We start from the raw sequence: 25,421 nt of genomic DNA, 5'->3' as shown, positions 1-25,421 counted from the left end.
TACGTAAAAACAATTAGACCCATGATAAATTTTTTACAGTGTATAAAACATTGCATTTACACGCCATAATTATATATAACGTGCACATCGGTAATCAATGTGACAACCAAATGAAACAGAAATTAAGCTACTAAATGAGGTTCGGATGATTACTGCGAATTGAAAAGCTGCAGCAGTTCTATGCTATACAAGTACACAAATGAGACTTGTAGAATAAAGTGTTTACTCATTTATTATGATACCAGAGCTATTTATATTATTAAACTAATTTAATTAAAAATGATATATTGAAATCAAATCAGGGTAGTTGACTTTTTGAGATTAATACTGGCTTGTACTTCAACATATTTGACCACAAGAGGGGGAACTTCAACATGAAAACTCTTCCGATTTTGTCAAAATTTGCTTTCATCTGATTTATATTATTAGGGGTAAAAAACTTGTAAAAAACACATTTTCTTTAAAGAAAACAAAACACACAGATGACAGTCTGATTTCCCATCAGCTATACAGGCAACAGTATCTGAGGTCGATAGCCCTCCCTTGTGCAGAGGAGCCCAGAAGCCAGCCTTCAAGAGCAAACGAACGAACACTTCGGTGACTGCAAAGTGGGGCCAAGTGGGCTCGTCCTGGAGTTGAACCCAGGGCCTCTCACACCCTCAGCAAGAATCATACCTCTCCTTTGGTGCAGCTCAGGAGTACACGTTCAGCAAAGGTCTCCATAACAAGCCGGCAAACCACATTTCGTCCTCCTCCTCCTCAACAACACACTACATGTCCTCCTCCTCCTCAACAACAACAACGAACTTGTAAAATACACATTTTCTTTAAAGAAAACAAAACACACAAATGACAGTCTGATTTCCCATCAGCTATACAGGCAACAGTATCTGAGGTCGATAGCCCTCCCTTGTGCAGAGGAGCCCAGAAGCCAGCCTTCAAGAGCAAACGAACGAACACTTCGGTGACTGCAAAGTGGGACCAAGTGGGCTCGTCCTGGAGTTCAACCCAGGGCCTCTCACACCCTCAGCAAGAATCATACCCCTAGACCAACGAGCCAAGTTAACGGAGGGTGTCGCAGTTTCTGCTGGGCAAGCGCGTAACTGCTTTAGGGGCAGACCGGGAGACCTACGCTCACTGACTGATAGCATGGACTGTAGCGCTGACGTGTCTTTCCAGAATGGTAACGCCATCCCCAGTGAGACAGCACTGAGAGCATGGTTCAGCAGGCCCGCAAACAACTGAAAAGAATGCCTCTCCTTTGGTGCAGCTCAGGAGTACACGTTCAGCAAAGGTCTCCATAACAAGCCGGCAAACCACATTTCGTCCTCCTCCTCCTCAACAACACACTACATGTCCTCCTCCTCCTCAACAACAACAACGAACTTGTAAAATACACATTTTCTTTAAAGAAAACAAAACACACAGATGACAGTCTGATTTCCCATCAGCTACACAGCCAACAGAATCTGAGGTTGAAAGACCTCCCTGGTGCAGAGGAGCACAGAAGCCAAGCATCGAGAGAGAACAAACGAATGCTTCAGAGAATGCAAAGCAGGGCCAAGTGGGCTCGTCCGGGAGTTGAACCTGGGACCTCTCGCACCCTAAGCGAGAATCATACCCCTAGACCAACGAGCCAAGTTAACATAGGTTGTCGCAGTTTCTGCTGGGCAAGCGCGTAACTGCTTTGGGGCAGACCGGGAGACCTACGCTCACTGACTGATAGCATGGACTGTAGCGCTGACGTGTCTTTCCAGAATGGTAACGCCATCCCCAGTGAGACAGCACTGAGAGCATGGTTCAGCAGGCCCGCAAACAACTGAAAAGAATGCCTCTCCTTTGGTGCAGCTCAGGAGTACACGTTCAGCAAAGGTCTCCATAACAAGCCGGCAAACCACATTTCGTCCTCCTCCTCCTCCTCAACAACACACTACATGTCCTCCTCCTCCTCAACAACAACAACGAACTTGTAAAATACACATTTTCTTTAAAGAAAACAAAACACACAGATGACAGTCTGATTTCCCATCAGCTACACAGCCAACAGTATCTGAGGTTGAAAGACCTCCCTGGTGCAGAGGAGCCCAGAAGCCAAGCATCGAGAGAGAACAAACGAATGCTTCAGAGAATGCAAAGCAGGGCCAAGCGGGCTCGTCCGGGAGTTGAACCCGGGACCTCTCGCACCCAAAGCGAAAATCATACCCCTAGACCAACGAGCCAAGTTATCTGACAGTGTCACAGTTTCTGCTGGGCAAGCGCGTAACTGCTTTGGGGCAGACCGGGAGACCTACGCTCACTGACTGATAGCATGGACTGTAGCGCTGACGTGTCTTTCCAGAATGGTAACGCCATCCCCAGTGAGACAGCACTGAGAGCATTGTTCAGCAGGCCCGCAAACAACTGAAAAGAATGCCTCTCCTTTGGTGCAGCTCAGGAGTACACGTTCAGCAAAGGTCTCCATAACAAGCCGGCAAACCACATTTCGTCCTCCTCCTCCTCAACAACACACTACATGTCCTCCTCCTCCTCCTCAACAACAACAACAACAACGAACTTGTAAAAAACACATTTTCTTTAAAGAAAACAAAACACACAGATGACAGTCTGATTTCCCATCAGCTTTACAGGCAACAGTATCTGAGGTCGATAGCCCTCCCTTGTGCAGAGGAGCCCAGAAGCCAGCCTTCAAGAGCAAACGAACAAACACTTCGGTGACTGCAAAGTGGGGCCAAGTGGGCTCGTCCTGGAGTTGAACCCAGGGCCTCTCACACCCTCAGCAAGAATCATACCCCTAGACCAACGAGCCAAGTTAACGCAGGGTGTCGCAGTTTCTGCTGGGCAAGCGCGTAACTGCTTTGGGGCAGACCGGGAGACCTACGCTCACTGACTGATAGCATGGACTGTAGCGCTGAAGTGTCTTTCCAGAACGGTAACCGTATCCCCAGTGAGACAGCACTGAGAGCATGGTTCAGCAGGCCCGCAAACAACTGAAAAGAATGCCTCTCCTTTGGTGCAGCTCAGGAGTACACGTTCAGCAAAGGTCTCCATAACAAGCCGGCAAACCACATTTCGTCCTCCTCCTCCTCAACAACACACTACATGTCCTCCTCCTCCTCAACAACAACAACGAACTTGTAAAAAACACATTTTCTTTAAAGAAAACAAAACACACAGATGACAGTCTGATATCCCATCAGCTTTACAGGCAACAGTATCTGAGGTCGATAGCCCTCCCTTGTGCAGAGGAGCCAAGAAGCCAGCCTTCAAGAGCAAACGAACAAACACTTCGGTGACTGCAAAGTGGGGCCAAGTGGGCTCGTCCTGGAGTTGAACCCAGGGCCTCTCACACCCTCAGCAAGAATCATACCCCTAGACCAACGAGCCAAGTTAACGGAGTGTGTCGCAGTTTCTGCTAGGCAAGCGCATAACTGCTTTGGGGCAGACCGGGAGACCTACGCTCACTGACTGATAGCATGGACTGTAGCGCTGAAGTGTCTTTCCAGAACGGTAACCGTATCCCCAGTGAGACAGCACTGAGAGCATGGTTCAGCAGGCCCGCAAACAACTGAAAAGAATGCCTCTCCTTTGGTGCAGCTCAGGAGTACACGTTCAGCAAAGGTCTCCATAACAAGCCGGCAAACCACATTTCGTCCTCCTCCTCCTCAACAACACACTACATGTCCTCCTCCTCCTCAACAACAACAACGAACTTGTAAAATACACATTTTCTTTAAAGAAAACAAAACACACAGATGACAGTCTGATTTCCCATCAGCTACACAGCCAACAGTATCTGAGGTTGAAAGACCTCCCTGGTGCAGAGGAGCCCAGAAGCCAAGCATCGAGAGAGAACAAACGAATGCTTCAGAGAATGCAAAGCAGGGCCAAGCGGGCTCGTCCGGGAGTTGAACCCGGGACCTCTCGCACCCAAAGCGAGAATCATACCCCTAGACCAACGAGCCAAGTTATCTGACAGTGTCACAGTTTCTGCTGGGCAAGTGCGTAACTGCTTTGGGGCAGACCGGGAGACCTACGCTCACTGACTGATAGCATGGACTGTAGCGCTGACGTGTCTTTCCAGAATGGTAACGCCATCCCCAGTGAGACAGCACTGAGAGCATTGTTCAGCAGGCCCGCAAACAACTGAAAAGAATGCCTCTCCTTTGGTGCAGCTCAGGAGTACACGTTCAGCAAAGGTCTCCATAACAAGCCGGCAAACCACATTTCGTCCTCCTCCTCCTCAACAACACACTACATGTCCTCCTCCTCCTCCTCAACAACAACAACAACAACGAACTTGTAAAAAACACATTTTCTTTAAAGAAAACAAAACACACAGATGACAGTCTGATTTCCCATCAGCTATACGGGCAACAGTATCTGAGGTCGATAGCCCTCTCTTGTGCAGAGGAGCCCAGAAGCCAGCCTTCAAGAGCAAACGAACAAACACTTTGGTGACTGCAAAGTGTGGCCAAGTGGGCTCGTCCTGGAGTTGAACCCAGGGCCTCTCACACCCTCAGCAAGAATCATACCCCTAGACCAACGAGCCAAGTTAACGGAGGGTGTCGCAGTTTCTGCTGGGCAAGCGCGTAACTGCTTTGGGGCAGACCGGGAGACCTACGCTCACTGACTGATAGCATGGACTGTAGCGCTGACGTGTCTTTCCAGAACGGTGACCATATCCCCAGTGAGACAGCACTGAGAGCATGGTTCAGCAGGCCCGCAAACAACTGAAAAGAATGCCTCTCCTTTGGTGCAGCTCAGGAGTACACGTTCAGCAAAGGTCTCCATAACAAGCCGGCAAACCACATTTCGTCCTCCTCCTCCTCAACAACACACTACATGTCCTCCACCTCCTCCTCAACAACAACAACAACAACAACAACGAACTTGTAAAAAACACATTTTCTTTAAAGAAAACAAAACACACAGATGACAGTCTGATTTCCCATCAGCTATACGGGCAACAGTATCTGAGGTCGATAGCCCTCCCTTGTGCAGAGGAGCCCAGAAGCCAGCCTTCAAGAGCAAACGAACAAACACTTCGGTGACTGCAAAGTGGGGCCAAGTGGGCTCGTCCTGGAGTTGAACCCAGGGCCTCTCACACCCTCAGCAAGAATCATACCCCTAGACCAACGAGCCAAGTTAACGCAGGGTGTCGCAGTTTCTGCTGGGCAAGCGCGTAACTGCTTTGGGGCACACCGGGAGACCTACGCTCACTGACTGATAGCATGGACTGTAGCGCTGAAGTGTCTTTCCAGAACGGTAACCGTATCCCCAGTGAGACAGCACTGAGAGCATGGTTCAGCAGGCCCGCAAACAACTGAAAAGAATGCCTCTCCTTTGGTGCAGCTCAGGAGTACACGTTCAGCAAAGGTCTCCATAACAAGCCGGCAAACCACATTTCGTCCTCCTCCTCCTCAACAACACACTACATGTCCTCCTCCTCCTCAACAACAACAACGAACTTGTAAAAAACACATTTTCTTTAAAGAAAACAAAACACACAGATGACAGTCTGATTTCCCATCAGCTATACGGGCAACAGTATCTGAGGTCGATAGCCCTCCCTTGTGCAGAGGAGCCCAGAAGCCAGCCTTCAAGAGCAAACGAACAAACACTTCGGTGACTGCAAAGTGGGGCCAAGTGGGCTCGTCCTGGAGTTGAACCCAGGGCCTCTCACACCCTCAGCAAGAATCATACCCCTAGACCAACGAGCCAAGTTAACGCAGGGTGTCGCAGTTTCTGCTGGGCAAGCGCGTAACTGCTTTGGGGCAGACCGGGAGACCTACGCTCACTGACTGATAGCATGGACTGTAGCGCTGAAGTGTCTTTCCAGAACGGTAACCGTATCCCCAGTGAGACAGCACTGAGAGCATGGTTCAGCAGGCCCGCAAACAACTGAAAAGAATGCCTCTCCTTTGGTGCAGCTCAGGAGTACACGTTCAGCAAAGGTCTCCATAACAAGCCGGCAAACCACATTTCGTCCTCCTCCTCCTCAACAACACACTACATGTCCTCCTCCTCCTCAACAACAACAACGAACTTGTAAAAAACACATTTTCTTTAAAGAAAACAAAACACACAGATGACAGTCTGATTTCCCATCAGCTTTACAGGCAACAGTATCTGAGGTCGATAGCCCTCCCTTGTGCAGAGGAGCCAAGAAGCCAGCCTTCAAGAGCAAACAAACAAACACTTCGGTGACTGCAAAGTGGGGCCAAGTGGGCTCGTCCTGGAGTTGAACCCAGGGCCTCTCACACCCTCAGCAAGAATCATACCCCTAGACCAACGAGCCAAGTTAACGGAGGGTGTCGCAGTTTCTGCTGGGCAAGCGCGTAACTGCTTTGGGGCAGACCGGGAGACCTACGCTCACTGACTGATAGCATGGACTGTAGCGCTGACGTGTCTTTCCAGAATGGTAACGCCATCCCCAGTGAGACAGCACTGAGAGCATGGTTCAGCAGGCCCGCAAACAACTGAAAAGAATGCCTCTCCTTTGGTGCAGCTCAGGAGTACACGTTCAGCAAAGGTCTCCATAACAAGCCGGCAAACCACATTTCGTCCTCCTCCTCCTCAACAACACACTACATGTCCTCCACCTCCTCCTCAACAACAACAACAACAACAACAACGAACTTGTAAAAAACACATTTTCTTTAAAGAAAACAAAACACACAGATGACAGTCTGATTTCCCATCAGCTATACGGACAACAGTATCTGAGGTCGATAGCCCTCCCTTGTACAGAGGAGCCCAGAAGCCAGCCTTCAAGAGCAAACGAACAAACACTTCGGTGACTGCAAAGTGGGGCCAAGTGGGCTCGTCCTAGAGTTGAACCCAGGGCCTCTAACACCCTCAGCAAGAATCATACCCCTAGACCAACGAGCCAAGTTAACGGAGGGTGTCGCAGTTTCTGCTGGGCAAGCGCGTAACTGCTTTGGGGCAGACCGGGAGACCTACGCTCACTGACTGATAGCATGGACTGTAGCGCTGAAGTGTCTTTCCAGAACGGTAACCGTATCCCCAGTGAGACAGCACTGAGAGCATGGTTCAGCAGGCCCGCAAACAACTGAAAAGAATGCCTCTCCTTTGGTGCAGCTCAGGAGTACACGTTCAGCAAAGGTCTCCATAACAAGCCGGCAAACCACATTTCGTCCTCCTCCTCCTCAACAACACACTACATGTCCTCCACCTCCTCCTCCTCAACAACAACAACAACAACGAACTTGTAAAAAACACATTTTCTTTAAAGAAAACAAAACACACAGATGACAGTCTGATTTCCCATCAGCTTTACAGGCAACAGTATCTGAGGTCGATAGCCCTCCCTTGTGCAGAGGAGCCAAGAAGCCAGCCTTCAAGAGCAATCAAACAAACACTTCGGTGACTGCAAAGTGGGGCCAAGTGGGCTCGTCCTGGAGTTGAACCCAGGGCCTCTCACACCCTCAGCAAGAATCATACCCCTAGACCAACGAGCCAAGTTAACGGAGGGTGTTGCAGTTTCTGCTGGGCAAGCGCGTAACTGCTTTGGGGCAGACCGGGAGACCTACGCTCACTGACTGATAGCATGGACTGTAGCGCTGACGTGTCTTTCCAGAACGGTAACCGTATCCCCAGTGAGACAGCACTGAGAGCATGGTTCAGCAGGCCCGCAAACAACTGAAAAGAATGCCTCTCCTTTGGTGCAGCTCAGGAGTACACGTTCAGCAAAGGTCTCCATAACAAGCCGGCAAACCACATTTCGTCCTCCTCCTCCTCAACAACACACTACATGTCCTCCTCCTCCTCAACAACAACAACGAACTTGTAAAAAACACATTTTCTTTAAAGAAAACAAAACACACAGATGACAGTCTGATTTCCCATCAGCTTTACAGGCAACAGTATCTGAGGTCGATAGCCCTCCCTTGTGCAGAGGAGCCAAGAAGCCAGCCTTCAAGAGCAAACGAACAAACACTTCGGTGACTGCAAAGTGGGGCCAAGTGGGCTCGTCCTGGAGTTGAAACAAGGGCCTCTCACACCCTCAGCAAGAATCATACCCCTAGACCAACGAGCCAAGTTAACGGAGGGTGTCGCAGTTTCTGCTGGGCAAGCGCGTAACTGCTTTGGGGCAGACCGGGAGACCTACGCTCACTGACTGATAGCATGGACTGTAGCGCTGAAGTGTCTTTCCAGAACGGTAACCGTATCCCCAGTGAGACAGCACTGAGAGCATGGTTCAGCAGGCCCGCAAACAACTGAAAAGCATGCCTCTCCTTTGGTGCAGCTCAGGAGTACACGTTCAGCAAAGGTCTCCATAACAAGCCGGCAAACCACATTTCGTCCTCCTCCTCCTCAACAACACACTACATGTCCTCCTCCTCCTCAACAACAACAACGAACTTGTAAAATACACATTTTCTTTAAAGAAAACAAAACACACAGATGACAGTCTGATTTCCCATCAGCTACACAGCCAACAGTATCTGAGGTTGAAAGACCTCCCTGGTGCAGAAGAGCCCAGAAGCCAAGCATCGAGAGAGAACAAACGAATGCTTCAGAGAATGCAAAGCAGGGCCAAGCGGGCTCGTCCGGGAGTTGAACCCGGGACCTTTCGCACCCAAAGCGAGAATCATACCCCTAGACCAACGAGCCAAGTTATCTGACAGTGTCACAGTTTCTGCTGGGCAAGCGCGTAACTGCTTTGGGGCAGACCGGGAGACCTACGCTCACTGACTGATAGCATGGACTGTAGCACTGACGTGTCTTTCCAGAATGGTAACGCCATCCCCAGTGAGACAGCACTGAGAGCATTGTTCAGCAGGCCCGCAAACAACTGAAAAGAATGCCTCTCCTTTGGTGCAGCTCAGGAGTACACGTTCAGCAAAGGTCTCCATAACAAGCCGGCAAACCACATTTCGTCCTCCTCCTCCTCAACAACACACTACATGTCCTCCTCCTCCTCCTCAACAACAACAACAACAACGAACTTGTAAAAAACACATTTTCTTTAAAGAAAACAAAACACACAGATGACAGTCTGATTTCCCATCAGCTTTACAGGCAACAGTATCTGAGGTCGATAGCCCTCCCTTGTGCAGAGGAGCCCAGAAGCCAGCCTTCAAGAGCAAACGAACAAACACTTCGGTGACTGCAAAGTGGGGCCAAGTGGGCTCGTCCTGGAGTTGAACCCAGGGCCTCTCACAACCTCAGCAAGAATCATACCCCTAGACCAACGAGCCAAGTTAACGGAGGGTGTCGCAGTTTCTGCTGGGCAAGCGCGTAACTGCTTTGGGGCAGACCGGGAGACCTACGCTCACTGACTGATAGCATGGACTGTAGCGCTGACGTGTCTTTCCAGAATGGTAACGCCATCCCCAGTGAGACAGCACTGAGAGCATGGTTCAGCAGGCCCGCAAACAACTGAAAAGAATGCCTCTCCTTTGGTGCAGCTCAGGAGTACACGTTCAGCAAAGGTCTCCATAACAAGCCGGCAAACCACATTTCGTCCTCCTCCTCCTCAACAACACACTACATGTCCTCCACCTCCTCCTCAACAACAACAACAACAACAACAACGAACTTGTAAAAAACACATTTTCTTTAAAGAAAACAAAACACACAGATGACAGTCTGATTTCCCATCAGCTTTACGGTCAACAGTATCTGAGGTCGATAGCCCTCTCTTGTGCAGAGGAGCCCAGAAGCCAGCCTTCAAGAGCAAACGAACAAACACTTCGGTGACTGCAAAGTGTGGCCAAGTGGGCTCGTCCTGGAGTTGAACCCAGGGCCTCTCACACCCTCAGCAAGAATCATACCCCTAGACCAACGAGCCAAGTTAACAGAGGATGTCGCAGTTTCTGCTGGGCAAGCGCGTAACTGCTTTGGGGCAGACCGGGAGACCTACGCTCACTGACTGATAGCATGGACTGTAGCGCTGACGTGTCTTTCCAGAACGGTAACCGTATCCCCAGTGAGACAGCACTGAGAGCATGGTTCAGCAGGCCCGCAAACAACTGAAAAGAATGCCTCTCCTTTGGTGCAGCTCAGGAGTACACGTTCAGCAAAGGTCTCCATAACAAGCCGGCAAACCACATTTCGTCCTCCTCCTCCTCAACAACACACTACATGTCCTCCACCTCCTCCTCCTCAACAACAACAACAACAACGAACTTGTAAAAAACACATTTTCTTTAAAGAAAACAAAACACACAGATGACAGTCTGATTTCCCATCAGCTTTACAGGCAACAGTATCTGAGGTCGATAGCCCTCCCTTGTGCAGAGGAGCCCAGAAGCCAGCCTTCAAGAGCAAACGAACAAACACTTCGGTGACTGCAAAGTGGGGCCAAATGGGCTCGTCCTGGAGTTGAACCCAGGGCCTCTCACAACCTCAGCAAGAATCATACCCCTAGACCAACGAGCCAAGTTAACGGAGGGTGTCACAGTTTCTGCTGGGCAAGCGCGTAACTGCTTTGGGGCAGACCGGGAGACCTACGCTCACTGACTGATAGCATGGACTGTAGCGCTGACGTGTCTTTCCAGAATGGTAACGCCATCCCCAGTGAGACAGCACTGAGAGCATGGTTCAGCAGGCCCGCAAACAACTGAAAAGAATGCCTCTCCTTTGGTGCAGCTCAGGAGTACACGTTCAGCAAAGGTCTCCATAACAAGCCGGCAAACCACATTTCGTCCTCCTCCTCCTCAACAACACACTACATGTCCTCCACCTCCTCCTCAACAACAACAACAACAACAACAACGAACTTGTAAAAAACACATTTTCTTTAAAGAAAACAAAACACACAGATGACAGTCTGATTTCCCATCAGCTATACGGGCAACAGCATCTGAGGTCGATAGCCCTCCCTTGTGCAGAGGAGCCCAGAAGCCAGCCTTCAAGAGCAAACGAACAAACACTTCGGTGACTGCAAAGTGGGGCCAAGTGGGCTCGTCCTGGAGTTGAACCCAGGGCCTCTCACACCCTCAGCAAGAATCATACCCCTAGACCAACGAGCCAAGTTAACGCAGGGTGTCGCAGTTTCTGCTGGGCAAGCGCGTAACTGCTTTGGGGCAGACCGGGAGACCTACGCTCACTGACTGATAGCATGGACTGTAGCGCTGAAGTGTCTTTCCAGAACGGTAACCGTATCCCCAGTGAGACAGCACTGAGAGCATGGTTCAGCAGGCCCGCAAACAACTGAAAAGAATGCCTCTCCTTTGGTGCAGCTCAGGAGTACACGTTCAGCAAAGGTCTCCATAACAAGCCGGCAAACCACATTTCGTCCTCCTCCTCCTCAACAACACACTACATGTCCTCCTCCTCCTCAACAACAACAACGAACTTGTAAAAAACACATTTTCTTTAAAGAAAACAAAACACACAGATGACAGTCTGATTTCCCATCAGCTTTACAGGCAACAGTATCTGAGGTCGATAGCCCTCCCTTGTGCAGAGGAGCCAAGAAGCCAGCCTTCAAGAGCAAACAAACAAACACTTCGGTGACTGCAAAGTGGGGCCAAGTGGGCTCGTCCTGGAGTTGAACCCAGGGCCTCTCACACCCTCAGCAAGAATCATACCCCTAGACCAACGAGCCAAGTTAACGGAGGGTGTCGCAGTTTCTGCTGGGCAAGCGCGTAACTGCTTTGGGGCAGACCGGGAGACCTACGCTCACTGACTGATAGCATGGACTGTAGCGCTGACGTGTCTTTCCAGAATGGTAACGCCATCCCCAGTGAGACAGCACTGAGAGCATGGTTCAGCAGGCCCGCAAACAACTGAAAAGAATGCCTCTCCTTTGGTGCAGCTCAGGAGTACACGTTCAGCAAAGGTCTCCATAACAAGCCGGCAAACCACATTTCGTCCTCCTCCTCCTCAACAACACACTACATGTCCTCCACCTCCTCCTCCTCAACAACAACAACAACAACGAACTTGTAAAAAACACATTTTCTTTAAAGAAAACAAAACACACAGATGACAGTCTGATTTCCCATCAGCTTTACAGGCAACAGTATCTGAGGTCGATAGCCCTCCCTTGTGCAGAGGAGCCAAGAAGCCAGCCTTCAAGAGCAATCAAACAAACACTTCGGTGACTGCAAAGTGGGGCCAAGTGGGCTCGTCCTCGAGTTGAACCCAGGGCCTCTCACACCCTCAGCAAGAATCATACCCCTAGACCAACGAGCCAAGTTAACGGAGGGTGTCGCAGTTTCTGCTGGGCAAGCGCGTAACTGCTTTGGGGCAGACCGGGAGACCTACGCTCACTGACTGATAGCATGGACTGTAGCGCTGACGTGTCTTTCCAGAATGGTAACGCCATCCCCAGTGAGACAGCACTGAGAGCATGGTTCAGCAGGCCCGCAAACAACTGAAAAGAATGCCTCTCCTTTGGTGCAGCTCAGGAGTACACGTTCAGCAAAGGTCTCCATAACAAGCCGGCAAACCACATTTCGTCCTCCTCCTCCTCAACAACACACTACATGTCCTCCACCTCCTCCTCAACAACAACAACGAACTTGTAAAATACACATTTTCTTTAAAGAAAACAAAACACACAGATGACAGTCTGATTTCCCATCAGCTACACAGCCAACAGTATCTGAGGTTGAAAGACCTCCCTGGTGCAGAGGAGCCCAGAAGCCAAGCATCGAGAGAGAACAAACGAATGCTTCAGAGAATGCAAAGCAGGGCCAAGCGGGCTCGTCCGGGAGTTGAACCCGGGACCTCTCGCACCCAAAGCGAGAATCATACCCCTAGACCAACGAGCCAAGTTATCTGACAGTGTCACAGTTTCTGCTGGGCAAGCGCGTAACTGCTTTGGGGCAGACCGGGAGACCTACGCTCACTGACTGATAGCATGGACTGTAGCGCTGACGTGTCTTTCCAGAATGGTAACGCCATCCCCAGTGAGACAGCACTGAGAGCATTGTTCAGCAGGCCCGCAAACAACTGAAAAGAATGCCTCTCCTTTGGTGCAGCTCAGGAGTACACGTTCAGCAAAGGTCTCCATAACAAGCCGGCAAACCACATTTCGTCCTCCTCCTCCTCAACAACACACTACATGTCCTCCTCCTCCTCCTCAACAACAACAACAACAACGAACTTGTAAAAAACACATTTTCTTTAAAGAAAACAAAACACACAGATGACAGTCTGATTTCCCATCAGCTTTACAGGCAACAGTATCTGAGGTCGATAGCCCTCCCTTGTGCAGAGGAGCCCAGAAGCCAGCCTTCAAGAGCAAACGAACAAACACTTCGGTGACTGCAAAGTGGGGCCAAGTGGGCTCGTCCTGGAGTTGAACCCAGGGCCTCTCACAACCTCAGCAAGAATCATACCCCTAGACCAACGAGCCAAGTTAACGGAGGGTGTCGCAGTTTCTGCTGGGCAAGCGCGTAACTGCTTTGGGGCAGACCGGGAGACCTACGCTCACTGACTGATAGCATGGACTGTAGCGCTGACGTGTCTTTCCAGAATGGTAACGCCATCCCCAGTGAGACAGCACTGAGAGCATGGTTCAGCAGGCCCGCAAACAACTGAAAAGAATGCCTCTCCTTTGGTGCAGCTCAGGAGTACACGTTCAGCAAAGGTCTCCATAACAAGCCGGCAAACCACATTTCGTCCTCCTCCTCCTCAACAACACACTACATGTCCTCCACCTCCTCCTCAACAACAAAAACAACAACAACAACGAACTTGTAAAAAACACATTTTCTTTAAAGAAAACAAAACACACAGATGACAGTCTGATTTCCCATCAGCCATACGGGCAACAGTATCTGAGGTCGATAGCCCTCCCTTGTGCAGAGGAGCCCAGAAGCCAGCCTTCAAGAGCAAACGAACAAACACTTCGGTGACTGCAAAGTGGGGCCAAGTGGGCTCGTCCTGGAGTTGAACCCAGGGCCTCTCACACCCTCAGCAAGAATCATACCCCTAGACCAACGAGCCAAGTTAACGGAGGGTGTCGCAGTTTCTGCTGGGCAAGCGCGTAACTGCTTTGGGGCAGACCGGGAGACCTACGCTCACTGACTGATAGCATGGACTGTAGCGCTGAAGTGTCTTTCCAGAACGGTAACCGTATCCCCAGTGAGACAGCACTGAGAGCATGGTTCAGCAGGCCCGCAAACAACTGAAAAGAATGCCTCTCCTTTGGTGCAGCTCAGGAGTACACGTTCAGCAAAGGTCTCCATAACAAGCCGGCAAACCACATTTCGTCCTCCTCCTCCTCAACAACACACTACATGTCCTCCTCCTCCTCAACAACAACAACGAACTTGTAAAAAACACATTTTCTTTAAAGAAAACAAAACACACAGATGACAGTCTGATTTCCCATCAGCTTTACAGGCAACAGTATCTGAGGTCGATAGCCCTCCCTTGTGCAGAGGAGCCAAGAAGCCAGCCTTCAAGAGCAATCAAACAAACACTTCGGTGACTGCAAAGTGGGGCCAAGTGGGCTCGTCCTGTAGTTGAACCCAGGGCCTCTCACACCCTCAGCAAGAATCATACCCCTAGACCAACGAGCCAAGTTAACAGAGGGTGTCGCAGTTTCTGCTGGGCAAGCGCGTAACTGCTTTGGGGCAGACCGGGAGACCTACGCTCACTGACTGATAGCATGGACTGTAGCGCTGACGTGTCTTTCCAGAATGGTAACGCCATCCCCAGTGAGACAGCACTGAGAGCATGGTTCAGCAGGCCCGCAAACAACTGAAAAGAATGCCTCTCCTTTGGTGCAGCTCAGGAGTACACGTTCAGCAAAGGTCTCCATAACAAGCCGGCAAACCACATTTCGTCCTCCTCCTCCTCAACAACACACTACATGTCCTCCACCTCCTCCTCAACAACAACAACAACAACAACAACGAACTTGTAAAAAACACATTTTCTTTAAAGAAAACAAAACACACAGATGACAGTCTGATTTCCCATCAGCTATACGGGCAACAGTATCTGAGGTCGATAGCCCTCCCTTGTGCAGAGGAGCCCAGAAGCCAGCCTTCAAGAGCAAACGAACAAACACTTCGGTGACTGCAAAGTGGGGCCAAGTGGGCTCGTCCTGGAGTTCAACCCAGGGCCTCTAACACCCTCAGCAAGAATCATACCCCTAGACCAACGAGCCAAGTTAACGGAGGGTGTCGCAGTTTCTGCTGGGCAAGCGCGTAACTGCTTTGGGGCAGACCGGGAGACCTACGCTCACTGACTGATAGCATGGACTGTAGCGCTGAAGTGTCTTTCCAGAACGGTAACCGTATCCCCAGTGAGACAGCACTGAGAGCATGGTTCAGCAGGCCCGCAAACAACTGAAAAGAATGCCTCTCCTTTGGTGCAGCTCAGGAGTACACGTTCAGCAAAGGTCTCCATAACAAGCCGGCAAACCACATTTCGTCCTCCTCCTCCTCAACAACACACTACATGTCCTCCTCCTCCTCAACAACAACAACGAACTTGTAAAATACACATTTTCTTTAAAGAAAACAAAACACACAGATGACAGTCTGATTTCCCATCAGCTACACAGCCAACAGTATCTGAGGTTGAAAGACCTCCCTGGTGCAGAGGAGCCCAGAAGCCAAGCATCGAGAGAGAACAAACGAATGCTTCAGAGAATGCAAAGCAGGGCCAAGCGGGCTTGTCCGGGAGTTGAACCCGGGACCTCTCGCACCCAAAGCGAGAATCATACCCCTAGACCAACGAGCCAAGTTATCTGACAGTGTCACAGTTTCTGCTGGGCAAGCGCGTAACTGCTTTGGGGCAGACCGGGAGACCTACGCTCACTGACTGATAGCATGGACTGTAGCGCTGACGTGTCTTTCCAGAATGGTAACGCCATCCCCAGTGAGACAGCACTGAGAGCATTGTTCAGCAGGCCCGCAAACAACTGAAAAGAATGCCTCTCCTTTGGTGCAGCTCAGGAGTACACGTTCAGCAAAGGTCTCCATAACAAGCCGGCAAACCACATTTCGTCCTCCTCCTCCTCAACAACACACTACATGTCCTCCTCCTCCTCCTCAACAACAACAACAACAACGAACTTGTAAAAAACACATTTTCTTTAAAGAAAACAAAACACACAGATGACAGTCTGATTTCCCATCAGCTTTACAGGCAACAGTATCTGAGGTCGATAGCCCTCCCTTGTGCAGAGGAGCCCAGAAGCCAGCCTTCAAGAGCAAACGAACAAACACTTCGGTGACTGCAAAGTGGGGCCAAGTGGGCTCGTCCTGGAGTTGAACCCAGGGCCTCTCACACCCTCAGCAAGAATCATACCCCTAGACCAACGAGCCAAGTTAACGGAGGGTTTCGCAGTTTCTGCTGGGCAAGCGCGTAACTGCTTTGGGGCAGACCGGGAGACCTACGCTCACTGACTGATAGCATGGACTGTAGCGCTGACGTGTCTTTCCAGAACGGTAACCGTATCCCCAGTGAGACAGCACTGAGAGCATGGTTCAGCAGGCCCGCAAACAACTGAAAAGAATGCCTCTCCTTTGGTGCAGCTCAGGAGTACACGTTCAGCAAAGGTCTCCATAACAAGCCGGCAAACCACATTTCGTCCGCCTCCTCCTCAACAACACACTACATGTCCTCCTCCTCCTCAACAACAACAACAACAACGAACTTGTAAAAAACACATTTTCTTTAAAGAAAACAAAACACACAGATGACAGTCTGATTTCCCATCAGCTATACGGGCAACAGTATCTGAGGTCGATAGCCCTCTCTTGTGCAGAGGAGCCCAGAAGCCAGCCTTCAAGAGCAAACGAACAAACACTTCGGTGACTGCAAAGTGGGGCCAAGTGGGCTCGTCCTGGAGTTGAACCCAGGGCCTCTCACACCCTCAGCAAGAATCATACCCCTAGACCAACGAGCCAAGTTAACGGAGGGTGTCGCAGTTTCTGCTGGGCAAGCGCGTAACTGCTTTGGGGCAGACCGGGAGACCTACGCTCACTGACTGATAGCATGGACTGTAGCGCTGACGTGTCTTTCCAGAACGGTAACCGTATCCCCAGTGAGACAGCACTGAGAGCATGGTTCAGCAGGCCCGCAAACAACTGAAAAGAATGCCTCTCCTTTGGTGCAGCTCAGGAGTACACGTTCAGCAAAGGTCTCCATAACAAGCCGGCAAACCACATTTCGTCCTCCTCCTCCTCAACAACACACTACATGTCCTCCTCCTCCTCCTCAACAACAACAACAACAACGAACTTGTAAAAAACACATTTTCTTTAAAGAAAACAAAACACACAGATGACAGTCTGATTTCCCATCAGCTTTACAGGCAACAGTATCTGAGGTCGATAGCCCTCTCTTGTGCAGAGGAGCCCAGAAGCCAGCCTTCAAGAGCAAACGAACAAACACTTCGGTGACTGCAAAGTGGGGCCAAGTGGGCTCGTCCTGGAGTTGAACCCAGGGCCTCTCACACCCTCAGCAAGAATCATACCCCTAGACCAACGAGCCAAGTTAACGGAGGGTGTCGCAGTTTCTGCTGGGCAAGCGCGTAACTGCTTTGGGGCAGACCGGGAGACCTACGCTCACTGACTGATAGCATGGACTGTAGCGCTGACGTGTCTTTCCAGAACGGTAACCGTATCCCCAGTGAGACAGCACTGAGAGCATGGTTCAGCAGGCCCGCAAACAACTGAAAAGAATGCCTCTCCTTTGGTGCAGCTCAGGAGTACACGTTCAGCAAAGGTCTCCATAACAAGCCGGCAAACCACATTTCGTCCTCCTCCTCCTCAACAACACACTACATGTCCTCCTCCTCCTCCTCAACAACAACAACAACAACGAACTTGTAAAAAACACATTTTCTTTAAAGAAAACAAAACACACAGATGACAGTCTGATTTCCCATCAGCTATACGGGCAACAGTATCTGAGGTCGATAGCCCTCCCTTGTGCAGAGGAGCCCAGAAGCCAGCCTTCAAGAGCAAACAAACAAACACTTCGGTGACTGCAAAGTGGGGCCAAGTGGGCTCGTTCTGGAGTTGAACCCGGGACCTCTCGCACCCAAAGCGAGAATCATACCCCTAGACCAACGAGCCAAGTTATCTGACAGTTTCACAGTTTCTGCTGGGCAAGCGCGTAACTGCTTTGGGGCAGACCGGGAGACCTACGCTCACTGACTGATAGCATGGACTGTAGCGCTGACGTGTCTTTCCAGAATGGTAACGCCATCCCCAGTGAGACAGCACTGAGAGCATGGTTCAGCAGGCCCGCAAACAACTGAAAAGAATGCCTCTCCTTTGGTGCAGCTCAGGAGTACACGTTCAGCAAAGGTCTCCATAACAAGCCGGCAAACCACATTTCGTCCTCCTCCTCCTCAACAACACACTACATGTCCTCCACCTCCTCCTCAACAACAACAACAACAACAACAACGAACTTGTAAAAAACACATTTTCTTTAAAGAAAACAAAACACACAGATGACAGTCTGATTTCCCATCAGCTATACGGGCAACAGTATCTGAGGTCGATAGCCCTCCCTTGTGCAGAGGAGCCCAGAAGCCAGCCTTCAAGAGCAAACGAACAAACACTTCGGTGACTGCAAAGTGGGGCCAAGTGGGCTCGTCCTGGAGTTCAACCCAGGGCCTCTAACACCCTCAGCAAGAATCATACCCCTAGACCAACGAGCCAAGTTAACGGAGGGTGTCGCAGTTTCTGCTGGGCAAGCGCGTAACTGCTTTGGGGCAGACCGGGAGACCTACGCTCACTGACTGATAGCATGGACTGTAGCGCTGAAGTGTCTTTCCAGAACGGTAACCGTATCCCCAGTGAGACAGCACTGAGAGCATGGTTCAGCAGGCCCGCAAACAACTGAAAAGAATGCCTCTCCTTTGGTGCAGCTCAGGAGTACACGTTCAGCAAAGGTCTCCATAACAAGCCGGCAAACCACATTTCGTCCTCCTCCTCCTCAACAACACACTACATGTCCTCCTCCTCCTCAACAACAACAACGAACTTGTAAAATACACATTTTCTTTAAAGAAAACAAAACACACAGATGACAGTCTGATTTCCCATCAGATACACAGCCAACAGTATCTGAGGTTGAAAGACCTCCCTGGTGCAGAGGAGCCCAGAATCCAAGCATCGAGAGAGAACAAACGAATGCTTCAGAGAATGCAAAGCAGGGCCAAGGGGGCTCGTCCGGGAGTTGAACCCAGGACCTCTCGCACCCAAAGCGAGAATCATACCCCTAGACCAACGAGCCAAGTTATCTGACAGTGTCACAGTTTCTGCTGGGCAAGCGCGTAACTGCTTTCGGGCAGACCGGGAGACCTACGCTCACTGACTGATAGCATGGACTGTAGCGCTGACGTGTCTTTCCAGAATGGTAACGCCATCCCCAGTGAGACAGCACTGAGAGCATTGTTCAGCAGGCCCGCAAACAACTGAAAAGAATGCCTCTCCTTTGGTGCAGCTCAGGAGTACACGTTCAGCAAAGGTCTCCATAACAAGCCGGCAAACCACATTTCGTCCTCCTCCTCCTCAACAACACACTACATGTCCTCCTCCTCCTCCTCAACAACAACAACAACAACGAACTTGTAAAAAACACATTTTCTTTAAAGAAAACAAAACACACAGATGACAGTCTGATTTCCCATCAGCTTTACAGGCAACAGTATCTGAGGTCGATAGCCCTCCCTTGTGCAGAGGAGCCCAGAAGCCAGCCTTCAAGAGCAAAGGAACAAACACTTCGGTGACTGCAAAGTGGGGCCAAGTGGGCTCGTCCTGGAGTTGAACCCAGGGCCTCTCACACCCTCAGCAAGAATCATACCCCTAGACCAACGAGCCAAGTTAACGGAGGGTGTCGCAGTTTCTGCTGGGCAAGCGCGTAACTGCTTTGGGGCAGACCGGGAGACCTACGCTCACTGACTGATAGCATGGACTGTAGCGCTGAAGTGTCTTTCCAGAACGGTAACCGTATCCCCAGTGAGACAGCACTGAGAGCATGGTTCAGCAGGCCCGCAAACAACTGAAAAGAATGCCTCTCCTTTGGTGCAGCTCAGGAGTACACGTTCAGCAAAGGTCTCCATAACAAGCCGGCAAACCACATTTCGTCCTCCTCCTCCTCAACAACACACTACATGTCCTCCTCCTCCTCAACAACAACAACGAACTTGTAAAAAACACATTTTCTTTAAAGAAAACAAAACACACAGATGACAGTCTGATTTCCCATCAGCTTTACAGGCAACAGTATCTGAGGTCGATAGCCCTCCCTTGTGCAGAGGAGCCCAGAAGCCAGCCTTCAAGAGCAAACGAACAAACACTTCGGTGACTGCAAAGTGGGGCCAAGTGGGCTCGTCCTGGAGTTGAACCCAGGGCCTCTCACACCCTCAGCAAGAATCATACCCCTAGACCAACGAGCCAAGTTAACGGAGGGTGTCGCAGTTTCTGCTGGGCAAGCACGTAACTGCTTTGGGGCAGACCGGGAGACCTACGCTCACTGACTGATAGCATGGACTGTAGCGCTGAAGTGTCTTTCCAGAACGGTAACCGTATCCCCAGTGAGACAGCACTGAGAGCATGGTTCAGCAGGCCCGCAAACAACTGAAAAGAATGCCTCTCCTTTGGTGCAGCTCAGGAGTACACGTTCAGCAAAGGTCTCCATAACAAGCCGGCAAACCACATTTCGTCCTCCTCCTCCTCAACAACACACTACATGTCCTCCTCCTCCTCAACAACAACAACGAACTTGTAAAAAACACATTTTCTTTAAAGAAAACAAAACACACAGATGACAGTCTGATTTCCCATCAGCTTTACAGGCAACAGTATCTGAGGTCGATAGCCCTCCCTTGTGCAGAGGAGCCCAGAAGCCAGCCTTCAAGAGCAAACGAACAAACACTTCGGTGACTGCAAAGTGGGGCCAAGTGGGCTCGTCCTGGAGTTGAACCCAGGGCCTCTCACACCCTCAGCAAGAATCATACCCCTAGACCAACGAGCCAAGTTAACGGAGGGTGTCGCAGTTTCTGCTGGGCAAGCGCGTAACTGCTTTGGGGCAGACCGGGAGACCTACGCTCACTGACTGATAGCATGGACTGTAGCGCTGACGTGTCTTTCCAGAATGGTAACGCCATCCCCAGTGAGACAGCACTGAGAGCATGGTTCAGCAGGCCCGCAAACAACTGAAAAGAATGCCTCTCCTTTGGTGCAGCTCAGGAGTACACGTTCAGCAAAGGTCTCCATAACAAGCCGGCAAACCACATTTCGTCCTCCTCCTCCTCAACAACACACTACATGTCCTCCACCTCCTCCTCAACATCAACAACAACGAACTTGTAAAAAACACATTTTCTTTAAAGAAAACAAAACACACAGATGACAGTCTGATTTCCCATCAGCTATACGGGCAACAGTATCTGAGGTCGATAGCCCTCCCTTGTGCAGAGGAGCCCAGAAGCCAGCCTTCAAGAGCAAACGAACAAACACTTCGGTGACTGCAAAGTGGGGCCAAGTGGGCTCGTCCTGGAGTTCAACCCAGGGCCTCTAACACCCTCAGCAAGAATCATACCCCTAGACCAACGAGCCAAGTTAACGGAGGGTGTCGCAGTTTCTGCTGGGCAAGCGCGTAACTGCTTTGGGGCAGACCGGGAGACCTACGCTCACTGACTGATAGCATTGACTGTAGCGCTGAAGTGTCTTTCCAGAACGGTAACCGTATCCCCAGTGAGACAGCACTGAGAGCATGGTTCAGCAGGCCCGCAAACAACTGAAAAGAATGCCTCTCCTTTGGTGCAGCTCAGGAGTACACGTTCAGCAAAGGTCTCCATAACAAGCCGGCAAACCACATTTCGTCCTCCTCCTCCTCAACAACACACTACATGTCCTCCTCCTCCTCAACAACAACAACGAACTTGTAAAATACACATTTTCTTTAAAGAAAACAAAACACACAGATGACAGTCTGATTTCCCATCAGCTACACAGCCAACAGTATCTGAGGTTGAAAGACCTCCCTGGTGCAGAGGAGCCCAGAAGCCAAGCATCGAGAGAGAACAAACGAATGCTTCAGAGAATGCAAAGCAGGGCCAAGCGGGCTCGTCCGGGAGTTGAACCCGGGACCTCTCGCACCCAAAGCGAGAATCATACCCCTAGACCAACGAGCCAAGTTATCTGACAGTGTCACAATTTCTGCTGGGCAAGCGCGTAACTGCTTTGGGGCAGACCGGGAGACCTACGCTCACTGACTGATAGCATGGACTGTAGCGCTGACGTGTCTTTCCAGAATGGTAACGCCATCCCCAGTGAGACAGCACTGAGAGCATTGTTCAGCAGGCCCGCAAACAACTGAAAAGAATGCCTCTCCTTTGGTGCAGCTCAGGAGTACACGTTCAGCAAAGGTCTCCATAACAAGCCGGCAAACCACATTTCGTCCTCCTCCTCCTCAACAACACACTACATGTCCTCCTCCTCCTCCTCAACAACAACAACAACAACGAACTTGTAAAAAACACATTTTCTTTAAAGAAAACAAAACACACAGATGACAGTCTGATTTCCCATCAGCTTTACAGGCAACAGTATCTGAGGTCGATAGCCCTCCCTTGTGCAGAGGAGCCCAGAAGCCAGCCTTCAAGAGCAAAAGAACAAACACTTCGGTGACTGCAAAGTGGGGCCAAGTGGGCTCGTCCTGGAGTTGAACCCAGGGCCTCTCACACCCTCAGCAAGAATCATACCCCTAGACCAACGAGCCAAGTTAACGGAGGGTGTCGCAGTTTTTGCTGGGCAAGCGCGTAACTGCTTTGGGGCAGACCGGGAGACCTACGCTCACTGACTGATAGCATGGACTGTAGCGCTGAAGTGTCTTTCCAGAACGGTAACCGTATCCCCAGTGAGACAGCACTGAGAGCATGGTTCAGCAGGCCCGCAAACAACTGAAAAGAATGCCTCTCCTTTGGTGCAGCTCAGGAGTACACGTTCAGCAAAGGTCTCCATAACAAGCCGGCAAACCACATTTCGTCCTCCTCCTCCTCAACAACACACTACATGTCCTCCTCCTCCTCAACAACAACAACGAACTTGTAAAAAACACATTTTCTTTAAAGAAAACAAAACACACAGATGACAGTCTGATTTCCCATCAGCTTTACAGGCAACAGTATCTGAGGTCGATAGCCCTCCCTTGTGCAGAGGAGCCCAGAAGCCAGCCTTCAAGAGCAAACGAACAAACACTTCGGTGACTGCAAAGTGGGGCCAAGTGGGCTCGTCCTGGAGTTGAACCCAGGGCCTCTCACACCCTCAGCAAGAATCATACCCCTAGACCAACGAGCCAAGTTAACGGAGGGTGTCGCAGTTTCTGCTGGGCAAGCGCGTAACTGCTTTGGGGCAGACCGGGAGACCTACGCTCACTGACTGATAGCATGGACTGTAGCGCTGACGTGTCTTTCCAGAATGGTAACGCCATCCCCAGTGAGACAGCACTGAGAGCATGGTTCAGCAGGCCCGCAAACAACTGAAAAGAATGCCTCTCCTTTGGTGCAGCTCAGGAGTACACGTTCAGCAAAGGTCTCCATAACAAGCCGGCAAACCACATTTCGTCCTCCTCCTCCTCAACAACACACTACATGTCCTCCACCTCCTCCTCAACAACAACAACAACAACAACAACGAACTTGTAAAAAACACATTTTCTTTAAAGAAAACAAAACACACAGATGACAGTCTGATTTCCCATCAGCTATACGGGCAACAGTATCTGAGGTCGATAGCCCTCCCTTGTGCAGAGGAGCCCAGAAGCCAGCCTTCAAGAGCAAACGAACAAACACTTCGGTGACTGCAAAGTGGGGCCAAGTGGGCTCGTCCTGGAGTTCAACCCAGGGCCTCTAACACCCTCAGCAAGAATCATACCCCTAGACCAACGAGCCAAGTTAACGGAGGGTGTCGCAGTTTCTGCTGGGCAAGCGCGTAACTGCTTTGGGGCAGACCGGGAGACCTACGCTCACTGACTGATAGCATGGACTGTAGCGCTGAAGTGTCTTTCCAGAACGGTAACCGTATCCCCAGTGAGACAGCACTGAGAGCATGGTTCAGCAGGCCCGCAAACAACTGAAAAGAATGCCTCTCCTTTGGTGCAGCTCAGGAGTACACGTTCAGCAAAGGTCTCCATAACAAGCCGGCAAACCACATTTCGTCCTCCTCCTCCTCAACAACACACTACATGTCCTCCTCCTCCTCAACAACAACAACGAACTTGTAAAATACACATTTTCTTTAAAGAAAACAAAACACACAGATGACAGTCTGATTTCCCATCAGCTACACAGCCAACAGTATCTGAGGTTGAAAGACCTCCCTGGTGCAGAGGAGCCCAGAAGCCGAGCATCGAGAGAGAACAAACGAATGCTTCAGAGAATGCAAAGCAGGGCCAAGCGGGCTCGTCCGGGAGTTGAACCCGGGACCTCTCGCACCCAAAGCGAGAATCATACCCCCAGACCAACGAGCCAAGTTAATGGAGCGTGTCGCAGTTTCTGCTGGGCAAGCGCGTAACTGCTTTGGGGCAGACCGGGAGACCTACGCTCACTGACTGATAGCATGGACTGTAGCGCTGAAGTGTCTTTCCAGAACGGTAACCGTATCCCCAGTGAGACAGCACTGAGAGCATGGTTCAGCAGGCCCGCAAACAACTGAAAAGAATGCCTCTCCTTTGGTGCAGCTCAGGAGTACACGTTCAGCAAAGGTCTCCATAACAAGCCGGCAAACCACATTCCGTCCTCCTCCTCCTCAACAACACACTACATGTCCTCCTCCTCCTCAACAACAACAACGAACTTGTAAAATACACATTTTCTTTAAAGAAAACAAAACACACAGATGACAGTCTGATTTCCCATCAGCTACACAGCCAATAGTATGTGAGGTTGAAAGACCTCCCTGGTGCAGAGGATCCCAGAAGCCAAGCATCGAGAGAGAACAAACGAATGTTTCAGAGAATGCAAAGCAGGGCCAAGCGGGCTCGTCCGGGAGTTGAACCCGTGACCTCTCGCACCCAAAGCGAGAATCATACCCCTAGACCAACGAGCCAATTTATCTGACAGTGTCACAGTTTCTGCTGGGCAAGCGCGTAACTGCTTTGGGGCAGACCGGGAGACCTACGCTCACTGACTGATAGCATGGACTGTAGCGCTGACGTGTCTTTCCAGAATGGTAACGCCATCCCCAGTGAGACAGCACTGAGAGCATGGTTCAGCAGGCCCGCAAACAACTGAAAAGAATGCCTCTCCTTTGGTGCAGCTCAGGAGTACACGTTCAGCAAAGGTCTCCATAACAAGCCGGCAAACCACATTTCGTCCTCCTCCTCCTCAACAACACACTACATGTCCTCCTCCTCCTCCTCAACAACAACAACAACAACGAACTTGTAAAAAACACATTTTCTTTAAAGAAAACAAAACACACAGATGACAGTCTGATTTCCCATCAGCTTTACAG

At 50.5% G+C, this 25,421-nt stretch overlaps 9 non-coding genes across 9 annotated transcripts; all 9 read right to left on the bottom strand.

Annotated features, from left to right (window-relative positions):
* Nucleotides 1–2,147: 2,147 nt before the first annotated feature.
* Nucleotides 2,148–2,219, bottom strand: trnap-ugg (transfer RNA proline (anticodon UGG)). Its single transcript has one exon. It is a non-coding gene; the product is annotated as a tRNA-Pro (tRNA).
* Nucleotides 2,220–3,890: 1,671 nt separating this feature from the next.
* trnap-ugg (transfer RNA proline (anticodon UGG)) lies at nt 3,891–3,962 on the bottom strand. The gene has a single exon. It is a non-coding gene; the product is annotated as a tRNA-Pro (tRNA).
* A 4,603-nt stretch (nt 3,963–8,565) lies between these two features.
* Nucleotides 8,566–8,637, bottom strand: trnap-ugg (transfer RNA proline (anticodon UGG)). Its single transcript has one exon. It is a non-coding gene; the product is annotated as a tRNA-Pro (tRNA).
* Nucleotides 8,638–12,677: 4,040 nt separating this feature from the next.
* Nucleotides 12,678–12,749, bottom strand: trnap-ugg (transfer RNA proline (anticodon UGG)). The gene has a single exon. It is a non-coding gene; the product is annotated as a tRNA-Pro (tRNA).
* Nucleotides 12,750–15,606: 2,857 nt separating this feature from the next.
* trnap-ugg (transfer RNA proline (anticodon UGG)) lies at nt 15,607–15,678 on the bottom strand. Its single transcript has one exon. It is a non-coding gene; the product is annotated as a tRNA-Pro (tRNA).
* A 3,444-nt stretch (nt 15,679–19,122) lies between these two features.
* Nucleotides 19,123–19,194, bottom strand: trnap-ugg (transfer RNA proline (anticodon UGG)). The gene has a single exon. It is a non-coding gene; the product is annotated as a tRNA-Pro (tRNA).
* A 2,833-nt stretch (nt 19,195–22,027) lies between these two features.
* On the bottom strand, nt 22,028–22,099 carry trnap-ugg (transfer RNA proline (anticodon UGG)). The gene has a single exon. It is a non-coding gene; the product is annotated as a tRNA-Pro (tRNA).
* Nucleotides 22,100–24,363: 2,264 nt separating this feature from the next.
* trnap-ugg (transfer RNA proline (anticodon UGG)) lies at nt 24,364–24,435 on the bottom strand. Its single transcript has one exon. It is a non-coding gene; the product is annotated as a tRNA-Pro (tRNA).
* Nucleotides 24,436–24,941: 506 nt separating this feature from the next.
* trnap-ugg (transfer RNA proline (anticodon UGG)) lies at nt 24,942–25,013 on the bottom strand. Its single transcript has one exon. It is a non-coding gene; the product is annotated as a tRNA-Pro (tRNA).
* Between the last annotated feature and the right edge of the window lie 408 nt (nt 25,014–25,421).

The sequence above is a fragment of the Amia ocellicauda genome, unplaced genomic scaffold, assembly GCF_036373705.1.
Source record: "Amia ocellicauda isolate fAmiCal2 unplaced genomic scaffold, fAmiCal2.hap1 HAP1_SCAFFOLD_129, whole genome shotgun sequence".
Lineage (NCBI taxonomy): Eukaryota > Metazoa > Chordata > Actinopteri > Amiiformes > Amiidae > Amia > Amia ocellicauda.
This window is presented reverse-complemented; position numbering and strand designations above follow the sequence as displayed.